Raw genomic sequence first — 11,949 nt, 5'->3', positions numbered from 1 at the left:
TTAATATTCAAAAAGATTCAACGTTATACCATTCTCTGACTTTTCTAGGGAATTTTTGCAACAGCGGTAAACTTTCTGTTTTCAAACAGCAACATGTATACTAGCAAAATAAACATGGCAAAGGCTATTCTTGACTTTTTTATTGAAAATAAAGATGCAAAACATTAACTAAATACCATCAAGAAAATATTAACAAAATAAAATGACGCTCCTAGCAAAACACATATCATGTGGTGAATAAAAATATAGCTCCAAGCAAAGTTACCGATGAACGAAGACGAAAGAGGGGATGCCTTCCGGGGCATCCCCAATCTTAGGCTCTTGGTTGTCCTTGAATATTACCTTGGGGTGCCTTGGGCATCCCCAATCTTAGGCTCTTTCCACTCTTTATTCCATAGTCCATTGAATCTTTACCCAAAACTTGAAAACTTCAACCACACAAAACTCAACCAAACTTCGTGAGATAGGTTAGTATGATAAAGAGTAAACCATGCACTTCGGTACTGAAAAAGACAAGGTTCATAATTTTTTTCACACAATGCCTAATGTACCATATTATTTCAACAATTTATATTGAGGAATATAAGCCATAGGAACTAGGAAACAAGCAAACTATGCAATGAAAACAGAATCTGTCAGAAACAGAACAGTCTGTAATGATCTGAACAATAACCATACTTCTGATACTCCAAAAATTATGAAATAAATTGGTGGACGTGAGGAATTTGTCTATTAATCTTATTCAAAAAGAATCAACTCAAAAGAACTCTTCTGTAAAAAATGACAGCTAATTTTGTGAGCACAAAGTTTCTGGTTTTTACAGCAAGATCACATTAACTTTCACCCATGTCTTCCCAAAGGTCTTACTTGGCACTTTATTGAAAAAAAGCTATAAAACATGATTACTACAGTATATTAATCATGTAGACACACAAAAACAGTAAGGATAAACATTGGGTTGTCTCCCAACAAGCGCTTTTCTTTAATGCCTTTTAGCTAGGCATGATGATTTCAATGATGCTCGCATAAAAGATAAGAGTTGAAACATAAAAAGAGCATCATGAAGAATATGACTACCATATTTAAATCTAGACCACTTCCTATGCCTAGGGATTTTGTGAGCACACAATTTATAGGAACAAGAATCAACTAGCATAGGAATGCAAAACAAGTATAACTACAAAACTTTAAGCATGTAGAGAGGAAACTTGACATTATTGCAACTCCTACAAGCACATATTCCTCCCTCATAAAAAATTTCAGTAGCATCATGATGGCAACTTTGTTCTCATACTAAAATGGAACCTCTCCCAAAATAGTGGAATACTAAATAAATTTGACACTCTTCCAAATCCACTTTCATAAATATCGTACAGAGATTCAACACCCTCCAAGATAGTGGGATCACTAATTTCTAAAGTTGACACTCTTCCAAACCCACTTTAAACTATAGTATTATTCATACTCCAAAAGATATAAGTGAAGTTCCTGGAGCATTTTACCATTAATATAGACTAGCCAACATACAAGCTCAAAATATATAAGTGAAGTGTATGAAGCATTCTATAAAACCATAATCAAACGATTTAAGTGAAGCACAAAGAGCAATTCTATAAGATCATACTTAAAAGATATTGGTGGAGCACATGAAGCATTCTGTAAATCAATGAACATCTAGCTCATACTAGCATGATTATTAAAGAAAAATACAAACACAAAGGACACAAATCATGTGAACAAAACAAAAACCAAGGTATACCGATATTTCTTGAGGAAGAAAGATGGGATGCCACCGGGGCATCCCCAAGCTTATATGCTTGAGTATCCTTTGAAATATTTACTTGGGGTGACTTGGGAATCTCCAAGCTTTAACTCTTGTCTCTCTTTATTCTTCTCACATAGGTAACTCCTCGTTCTTCAAACATTTCATTCACAAAAACTTAAACAAAAACTTATGAGATCCGTTAGTGTAATAAAGAAAACTACCACTTTAAGGTAATTTAATTAACTCATTCTTTGTTTAGATTGGTGTTAAACCTACTGTATTCCAACTTCTCTATGGTTCATAGCCCACGACACTAGCCATGGATGCATCAAAATAAGCAAACAACACACGAAAAACAGAATCTGTTAAGAACAGGATAGTCTGTAGTAATCTGGAAGTTTAGTAAACTTCTGTAACTCTAAAAATTATGACATAAATTTGAAAATTTGAAACATTTGTACATAAGTAATGCGCAAAAAGTTTCAAATACATTTGACTTTCCAGTAAAAAATGTAAATTCATGCACTACAGCCAAAGTTTCTGTTTTTGTTCTGCACATAGTAAGCAAGCAATGTTATCATACTAAAACCAAAGCTTGGCACAAAATTTTTATAATACAATGGATATATACAAGGGGATAATTATTTACGGAGAAACTTCCATGAAAAAATTCTACATTGTTTCCGTGAGCATGAACACAAGTTCTCAAGGTCGACCCTCACTTCTTCAATGCATAACTTTCCAATCACTTCTATTTTTGAAAATAAAAATTTAGGCATGAGAGGCAAGTAAATATTTTTTTGGTATTTTCATTCTTTTTAATTTTTTTTGTATGTTTCACCCACGACTAAAAAGAAACAAAAAAAGGAAAACAAAATCTACTAAGTGAAGAAAGCAAACAAGCACACACGAAATATCAACCCCACGCTATTGCTCCCCGGCAACGGCGCCAGAAAAGAGCTTGATAATCCCCAAGTGCAGGGAATCATCGTAGCAATTCCCAAAGGTGGAAGTGATAAGTATGGAGTGTCGAACCCACAAGGAGCTAAAGGTAAGATCAATATTCTCTCCAGCCCTATCTGCCACTGATACGACTCTACGTGCACCGAACGTTTGCTTCCAACTAGAAACAAGAAATAAAACTGTGTTGTGGGTATGAAGAGGATAACTTTGTATGATATTGGAGAGCTAAAACATAAAAGTAGGTGCTATTATCATGAATTTAGAATATAATACTAAATAATATAAATAGCGAGTGTGGAATAATGGTGGATCAACGTGCGGAATTGTCCTAAGAAATTGTTAACAAGACCGGTAGTCACAATTGCAATTTCATATAAGGGAGAGGCAAAAGCTAACATACTTTCTCTACTTGGACCATATGCACTTATGATTGGAACTCTAGCAAGCGTCCACAAATACTAAAGATCATTAAGGTAAAAGCCAACCATAGCATTAAAGCATCAAGTCCTCTTTATTCCCATACGCAACAACCCCTCTTACTCGGGTTTGTGTTTCCGTCACTCACCAACCCACTATAAGCGAATCATGGACATATTGCAACACCCTACAGCGGGGATCCCTCACGCTTGCGCGACATGGAGGGCAACATAAGATAGCATCAAAGTGAAACATAAAACTCATACCAATGTTGATCATCAATCAACCCAAAGACAAAAGATATCTACTCAAAACATCATAGGATGGCAACACATCATTGGATCATAATATGTAGCATAAAGCACCATGTTCAAGTAGGGATTAAAGGCGGGTGCGGAAGAGTGGACCGCATAAAAGAGATGAGGATGGTGATGATGATGGTGATGTTGATGAAGACGATCACCGCGGCGATGATTCCCCTACCAATGGCACTCCGGTGCCACCAAGAGAGAGGAGGAGAGGTTCTCCCCCTTGTGCTTCCTCCTACATGGCTTTCCTCCTCTGGTCCTTGGCCTTCATGGAGATGATGGCCCCTCCGAGATCCTCCTCCATGGCCTCCGGTGATGATGGCCCCCTCCGGCAGGGTGCCGGAGAGGGCCTAGATTGATTTCTCGTGGCTACAAAGGCTTGCGATGGCGGAACTTCCGTTCTAGGTTAATTCCCGAAAGTTTCAGTATTTATAGGAATTATTGGCATTGGTTTCACATCAGGGGGGTCTCCAGGCCGTCCACGAGACAGCCCCCCCCTAGGGGTACGCCCTCCTATCTCGTGGGCAGCCCGGAGCTCTTCTGGCCAACTCTGATGCTCCTGATCTTCTTTTAGTCCATAAAAAATTCTCAAAAATTGGCACGTCATTTGGACTCCGTTTGGTATCCCTTTTCTATAAAACACAAAAACAAGGAGAAAACAAAAACTGACACTGGGCTCTAGGTCAATAGGTTAGTCCCAAAAATCATATAAAATGATATATAAATGCATATAAAACACCATAGATGGGTAACATAATAGCATGGATTTAAAACAATACAGAGGCTAGCCAACTCGCTCCCAGGGCGCTCACTCGATTTCTTCCTTCGATAGCAGTTTGATCCTGGTCAACTTGGCTTTTTTCTCGTTCCTGTCCATTTGATCTTCGCTGGGAATTGACGTCTGCGTTTTGACCGGCGGTAGATCTTGGGTGGAGGATGACTTGTGGTTTTTGTTCGGTGCGCGGGGCAGCCTCTCCTGCCGTGCCGCGTGCGCGCGAAGGCAGCGTCGTGGGCGTTGTGCGGGTTACGCGTTGCTCGGACGAAGCATATATACCTGGTTTTGCCGCCCGCACCTGCGCTGGACCGATGACGAGTGCACCTGTGCTGCTGCTGGCCCCGCTTGTTGGTTGAACTGGTTGCACATCCCACGGTGCTTCTCTCGGGTCAAACGTGCCTGGGGGTCGCCGCTCGCACGCATGTTGCTTGCCTCGTCCGCTGCGCCCGCGTCATGCATTATGGGAGCAGCTGCGTAGGGCTCGGCCGGTGCATGTGTGCGTCTCTCCTATCGCGATGACAGATGGGCTGGTCCTGCTACTGGTCCCGCTTGTCAGCTCCGCGGAGTGTGTCATGGTGGTTGGTTGTGCAGACTGCGCCGGGTTGGCTGGAGCATGTTCACGTGGACCCCTGGCTGACTGATGCATCGTGTGCGTGTCCTGCGTGCCTCATCTCCGTTTGCGGTTGGAGAGAGGAGATGGACTGGCAAAATATCTCGCGAGCCCACCTCCCGTGTCTCCATCGACCTAGCCACCTCCATGCTTGTGCATCCTCCCGCGTCAATGGCGCCCAAACCTCCTCATCTCGGATCCCGTGGGACCGAGGTGCGGGCATGGAGGCGAGCATCCCTGGCGGCCGCGGCGACCTACAGGCAAAGGGTGACGGCGACGGTGGCGCTCGATTAGATCTGCGCGAGAGAGATAGAGGATGAGAGGGACAGATAAGGAGAAGATGAGAGGGAGAAAGAGAGGGGAAAGGGGAGAGGAAGGGCTTCTACGTCACCGCTCTCTGGATGCACGCCATCCACCCGCGCACGATCGCCACCAACCTCACCGGCTTCGCAAGGTTCGGCTGCCTCAAGGACCTCCCCGAGATCCTCTATCGTTTCCTCCACGACCCCCGCAATGAGCGCAAGGACCAGGACGACGTCGCCGCGGCGGACTCGGGGGCAAGAGCGGCAAGCGGCAAGCGGCGCTGCGTCGACGGCCTTGCTACCGCCGCGGCTGAGGCCGCCAAGGCCCGGCGCGAGAAGGAGGCGGAGCACGCGCAGGCGGTGCTCGCGTGCTACAACTCTCACGAGGCCTTCCGCAACCTCTACAACGGCGTCGCCGACCTCTTCGTCTGGATGCTCAAGTCGGGCCTGGAGCACCTACGTGCGGGCCACAACGGCCAAGATCGTGTTCGCGCCAAGTGCGCTCGTCGTACGCATGGGTCTCCTTTGCTCCATGGGTGCCGCTGGCTGAGGTTTGCCGTGCTCTTCTTCTCCTCTTCTTCCGCTCTGTTCTTTATTCGCCTTTCTAATTCCGCGTGCTTCAGTTTGTTTTGGTCCTGTGCAGTTCGATTCGCCTTATTGTCGCCTGCCTCGAGCCGTGATTCCTTCTAAATAACACTGACGCTAGGCACTGGTAGGAATCCAGAGGAAAAGAAACAGTAAACCAGCGATGTTGTTTCTTTTTTAGCCTGCTCAAGGTTTGGTCTTTCCTACTTACTGTCATGGTGGTTGGTTCACTGCTCATTTTATTGTTTCAGAATTAGCAGCCCTTCGTGTTTTGATTTGCCTCGTGCTGCTTATATTTCGTGTTTGCGTGTGGGAAGGATGTGTGCTATAGATTTCATGTGTGGATCCGAGTTACCTAGAATGGTTGAGAACCGAAACAACTTTATCGCTGCAATGCGTGTGTACTGCTTTTAGACAACAAGTACCGATAATCAGCTCCAACACTGAAGATTCATTTAATTTTATCATCATTTTTTTAAGAATAGATAAATGCAACAAATGTCTAGGTAAGATGATCCACTACTAAATTGTCTTTCATTTTGCCTTCCAATTCAAGTGCTTACAGGATAGCACATGCAATTTTTTCAACCTTACGACAGTACAATTTTTTTGAGAAGGGTTTAAATTGGTTTCTTTTGCGAGCGATTGTACATACAGTTTGGGGAAATAGGAGTCAAGGTACAATACTCCTTGACAAATCAGTAATCAAGTGTAACGAAATGCCACATATTTATATTTGGGAAGTGAACCAGGCTACTCATCAATTAATAAAAGCTTTATAGTTCTGTTCTCCTTCCATTCAATTCTTTAGTATTATTCATTTATTCTCTTAGATTAAAGGGTTATTGTGATGATGTCCTGTTGTTCTGTATGTATTGGATGGAGGATGCGTCGTCGAACGACCTCTTCCCTTGTTGCAATTTCCCACGTGAGCTCCTTCTTCCTGCTCCTCGCTTCACCTCCTCCCTGCTCCTTCTATGTATTTTTTATTTTTTTCTGTGATTTGTGCTCAATGGTGCTTGCAGGTCCATGGACATTGTCATAATGGTCACCTTACGACAGTGTATTATTTTTGGATCTCATATTCCTCAAGGTAATGGACAAGAATTTGTGTACTCGCTTGGCTAATGTTTTACTAGACCAAAAGATTTTCCCTGCTCTGTTAGGTGATCCATCCTCTAATTTGATGTTGGCCGATCTGAGAAATAATAGGAGCAATAATCCAGCAGAAAAATTTGGTGAAGAAGAACAAGGTGATATTTCTCTCGTGTGAACACAATCATTGTTTTCTTGATGTTATCACCCATGTGTTAATGTTGTAGAAGATTTATCATTTTACTTCTTATTTTAGGTTTAATTTGTGTTTAGTTAATGCCAACAGATTGTGATGTTCATATATGGGGATTTGTTTTGGTCAATTTTGTTGCTTCAATATGTAGGTGCTACTGACCATGTGGGATATATAATAGGTCAGATTGGTTTGCTAGCTTAAATTTTTAGCTCAATGTTTTCATTTAGGGGTGTCCTCCTCTTCAACTGCATATTTTGTGCAGCTCCAAAATTCTATGTTTCAAAACACTTATTTCCATATTCTGTTTAGTATTTTTAATTCATGAAAACTCTTTTCGGTGTGCTTGATCAATCCACTTCCATGTTTATCCTTGCAGAAAAGAATACCTTTATCCTGATAGGCATGGAAATACCGGTTCGCATTGAGTGCATCATCGCTAATCAGCTACTATGTATGGTCAGCGGACATGCTTGCTTATTCCTGTAACATATCATTATTCTATCTTCTTAGCCTTTCCAACTTTTAAGATTTGATCAATTCTTTAGAAGTTCATATAGATCTAGGAGTATTTGGTTTTGTTGGTCAAATCCATTGCCTGTATGTCCTTATTTATTTTATTGTTCGAACAAGATATCAGATCACCTACATTCATTATTCTTGATTACAGTCTCATACTAAAGTAGTCTAAAATGGTCTGAACAGTTGTAGTAATTCATAATAATTTTTCAGTGTAGTTCTTATTTGGTTTCTAGGCATAGAATTTCCTTAAAAATTTTGATCTTTATTTGGTTAGTAAGGCTCTAGAATAAAACAGACCAATGATATATATACAAACAAACACAATAGGAGTTAACTGGTACCTAGCTTTTGAAACCTCTGATATATACAAAATATTATTTGAGTAGAGCAGGAGAGATGCAATGTTATGGATATTTCTGCATTTGTAAGAAACTTTCCATCTTAGCAAGAGGGCTTAACTAGCCATGTGTAGGACTCAGCCATGCTGTCTTCCAAATGATTAGTCATTGGTGTTTTCTTATGTTCCTGTTAGTCCAAGTGCATCAGATAAGTAGACTGTTATGTTGAAAAAAGGAAAGAGACTACTCTTTTGTTACTTACAGTACAGATATATGCTATAACATATTACCTTTATGCTCTCGATTTCAGTATACGCCTGCGAACAAGTAAGTCAGTAATATCAATGCCTAAGAATTACTTTGTTTGCCATTTTAATCATTACATCAGAGAGCAACGGATATAGAAGAAATATGTAAACAATTGTCCCTAGAAGAAATATGCAACAACTTATTCAGGTTACTTAATTAATAACGCCTCTATATCATTACATACACATACTGAATGTGCCTTTTGTGAGTGAGCTTCTGTCAGTACCTCACACTTATCTTGTATGCCATTCCAACTATCTGTTGCAGTAGAGAGCAAGGGACATATAAGAAATCTCCAGGCAGCTTCACTTAGATGCATCATCTTCTGCTAGGACCTAGGAGTCATCTTGAAGAACGACCTTCTCAGGTTAATTCTTTACAGAGAACCTGCTGCACTATAACTTTGGTTTAATCTGTCGATAATGCCCATGAGTATATTCTTAGTCTATGTTTTACCAGATTGTTTTAACTTATGTTGTTCCTATGCTTCAGAAGACTGCAACTGACATGCTGGATGGTGAATAACCAAATTTCTGGACAAAGACAAAGAGTTCATCGCAAGGGGTGGTGTTTAGGATATATATACACAAAAGAGGAAACTTTCTTTTGTACAGAACCAAATTATATGATGTAATTGACCATTATTTCTAAGAAATGTTCATCATGTATTAAGTACATTTTATTGTGTCACTTTTTTTGAGGGGTAGCTTTATTCATGAAACACCACAAAGTGTGCAATAGAGTTCATCAAACCAGGCTTTATTGTGTCACCTCTGTTTACCTTCTTTTTTACTGTGTCGCCTATGTTTACCTTCTTTTTAGCGTAAGCTATTTGGACTTTCTAATTGCAGGCTGAGTTATTTGACCCACCGATGTTCTAATTTGTTTCATAATTACATTAAGCAACTATTTACATTGCATTCTTTGTTTGAATGTTTTTAAAACATATGCCTCTGTGTTCCTAAATAACATAACGAATTATGCATGCTCAAGTATGTATTTTGAAAGACAAGTCTATTCTTTTTTGTAAAAGTGGTTACAATTCATGTCCTATGTGATTGCCCAAGCGTATAGTTATTAACAAATGCAAATATTTTCAAAGTGTTCATGGTTTTAAATGGGCCTCTGCGCCATTTGGTGCAATGGGTCATCTAGAGAGCGCACCACTTGGAAGCCCTTCTCATGCATAGAGCTGCCTCCGCAAATCCCGATTGTGGGGATTGATGAAGCAGAGGAAAGCATAACAACATATTGCAATTTCAAAATTTAGAAAAATGAGAAAGATACCCAAACGGACTACCTACGGATTTGTAGTTAACATTTAGCACTACATGTTGCCACTGGGTCATCCTGCCATTTAATGTTCTTATATAAAATTTTCTTTTCAAACTCAAATTTCTCAGCGCGATAACCATATTTTCAGCTAAAAAAAAGCTTCCTCAACTGTATATACATGTTATACAAATATGGTTTGTTTTTCACACTCAGATTTCTTGGGGTGATAAACATATTGTCAATATAGCATGATCTAGCACATGTGCTTTCTACTACCAGTATTGAATATGTTTTTGAAAAATGAAACTATTTTCATCGACAACATGTCTTTAGCGGGTCTCTGCACCATTTGGCGCAACGGGTCAACTAGTACTTCATAAATTATAGATACGTTGGAGACGTATCAAGATGACGTCGAAAAAGTTGCAGAGACCAATAAGCGTGTCACGGACGTCCTTGTCCATTATCCCTCTAAGGGCAATAGGTAGTATCTGCGTCATCATCACATGACAGTCATGGGACTTCATCCTGCTGAACCTTTTCTTGTTCGTGTCTAGATATCTGCTTATCTTGCCACAGTAACCGGAACTAACTTTTACTCCGGTAAGACACTTAAAGAATTGACCGATCTCAGCCTGACTTAGGGTGAAGCAAGAAGGTGGGCAATAATCCTCTTTCTTTATTTTCTTGCCCTTCTTCTCCAGTGCCTCTGTCTCCGTCTCTGTCTCGCCTGACATTTTACGGGGCGGCATGTGCAGATCTTCCCGGATTTTCAAATCTTGCAAGTCTTTTCTTGCCTTCAGCTCATCCTTGGTCTTATCTGGCATGTTCATCAGTGTCGCGAGCAAGCTCTCAAGGACATTCTTACAGATATGCATTTGATCAAGGCAATGAGGTGTATCAAGTTTGTGCCAGTACTCCAAGTCCCATAACACAGACCTCGTCTTCCATACCTTCAGCAGCGGCTCCGGTGCCTTTCTCATCGTCTTTCCCAGCGTGGGGCACTCCTTCCAGTTTTTCAACAGCTCATCGATTTCGGCACCGCTCCACTTACGTGGAGGTCCTCGATGCTCAGCGTGACCATTGAATAGATCTCCATAGTTTCTCCACGGGTCGTCCTGTTCGAGCCATCTTCGATGCCCCATGTACACGATTTTCCCAGACCCACCATCTTTCCTTGACGGTAGCTGCTAAGACGTTGTATAACCATGCACCGCGTGCATCCACAATATCCATGGCACACCTGGCCCGCGACATATCCGTAACTGAGATAGTCGCGCACTGTCGTGATCAGCACGACTCTCATGTAGAAATACTCGCCTTTGCTGGCGTCCCATGTCTTGGCTGGTGTTTTCCATAACGTGTCCACCTCCTCTTGAAGCAGCCACAGATACAAATTAATATTATTTCCTGGTTGTTTTGGCCCTTGAATAAGCATGCTCATGTGAATGTACTTCGACTTCATGCACAACCAGGGGGGAGGTTGTACATCCATACAAACACGGGCCATGTGCTATGGTTGGTGTTCTGGTTGCCAAACGGATTCATGCCATCGGTACACGCGCCGAGCACGATGTTCCTTGCATCTAATTCGAAGTACCGATAGAAGTTGTTCAATGCTCTCCACTGGCTTCCATCCTTGATGTGTCTCAACTTCGGATCATCTCCATTGTCGGGCTTCTTCCTCTCCGCATGCTAGCGCATTAGCTTTGCTTCCTTGGGATCTACAAAATACCGCTAGAGACAGGGAGTGATCGGTAAGTACCATAAAACTTTCTGGGGACATTTCTTCCCAGCATTCTTGTATCGAGAAGCTTTGCACAACGGACAGGTTGTTTTTTCCGCGTGCTCCTTCCAATAAATTATGCAATCGTTGATGCATGCATGGTATCTAACGTGTGGAAGATCAAGAGGGAACACGATCTTCTTGGCCTCATCAACACTACTAGGACATAAATTCCCCGCGGGAAGAACATCCTTTAGGTACTTGAGATGCCCACCGAGGTTAGTGTCGGTCCATTTGTTTTTAGCCTTCGTCTTCAGGAGTTGGTGCGTGAAACTCAAGCGGGTCACCTCAGGATTGCAACCATCATACAATGGAGTGTTCACGTCTACCACCAGTTGCTCCAGCTTAGCCTCCTCTCTAGAAGCAGCTCTCTCCGTACTCGTCTCCTTGCGAAGCAATGCTTGAACACGAGGGTCCCGCATGATTGAACTTAGTACCGACGAACTCTACTGCGTGGAGTCCATGTTGTTCTATCTACCGCCATGTCCGGCCCCTTCTCCTCCGCCATGTTCGGCTCCTTATCCTCCGCCATGTCCGGCCCCTTCTTCGCCGCCATGTGTGGCCTCTTCCCCGCCGCCATTATCGATCATCTCTTCGTCTTGCCCCGTGTCATCATTGCCTGCCCTGTCAGTGTCCGCAACATCGTGATCCTCATCTTCAATTATCCATCGAGTATAGCCATCCATGAAACCAGTCATGAGCAGGT

General features: G+C 42.1%; 1 long non-coding RNA gene across 1 annotated transcript; it reads left to right on the top strand.

Moving 5' to 3' along the window:
• Positions 1-6,926: 6,926 nt before the first annotated feature.
• Positions 6,927-8,539, top strand: LOC123134743 (uncharacterized). Its single transcript, XR_006465719.1, has 4 exons — positions 6,927-6,978; positions 7,393-7,467; positions 8,262-8,329; positions 8,450-8,539. It is a non-coding gene; the product is annotated as an uncharacterized lncRNA (long non-coding RNA).
• The last annotated feature ends 3,410 nt before the right edge of the window (positions 8,540-11,949 follow it).

This window comes from Triticum aestivum, chromosome 6B (assembly GCF_018294505.1).
Source record: "Triticum aestivum cultivar Chinese Spring chromosome 6B, IWGSC CS RefSeq v2.1, whole genome shotgun sequence".
Taxonomy (NCBI): Eukaryota; Viridiplantae; Streptophyta; class Magnoliopsida; order Poales; family Poaceae; genus Triticum; species Triticum aestivum.
Note: the sequence above shows the minus strand (reverse complement) of the source record. Positions and strands in the feature narration are given on the sequence as shown.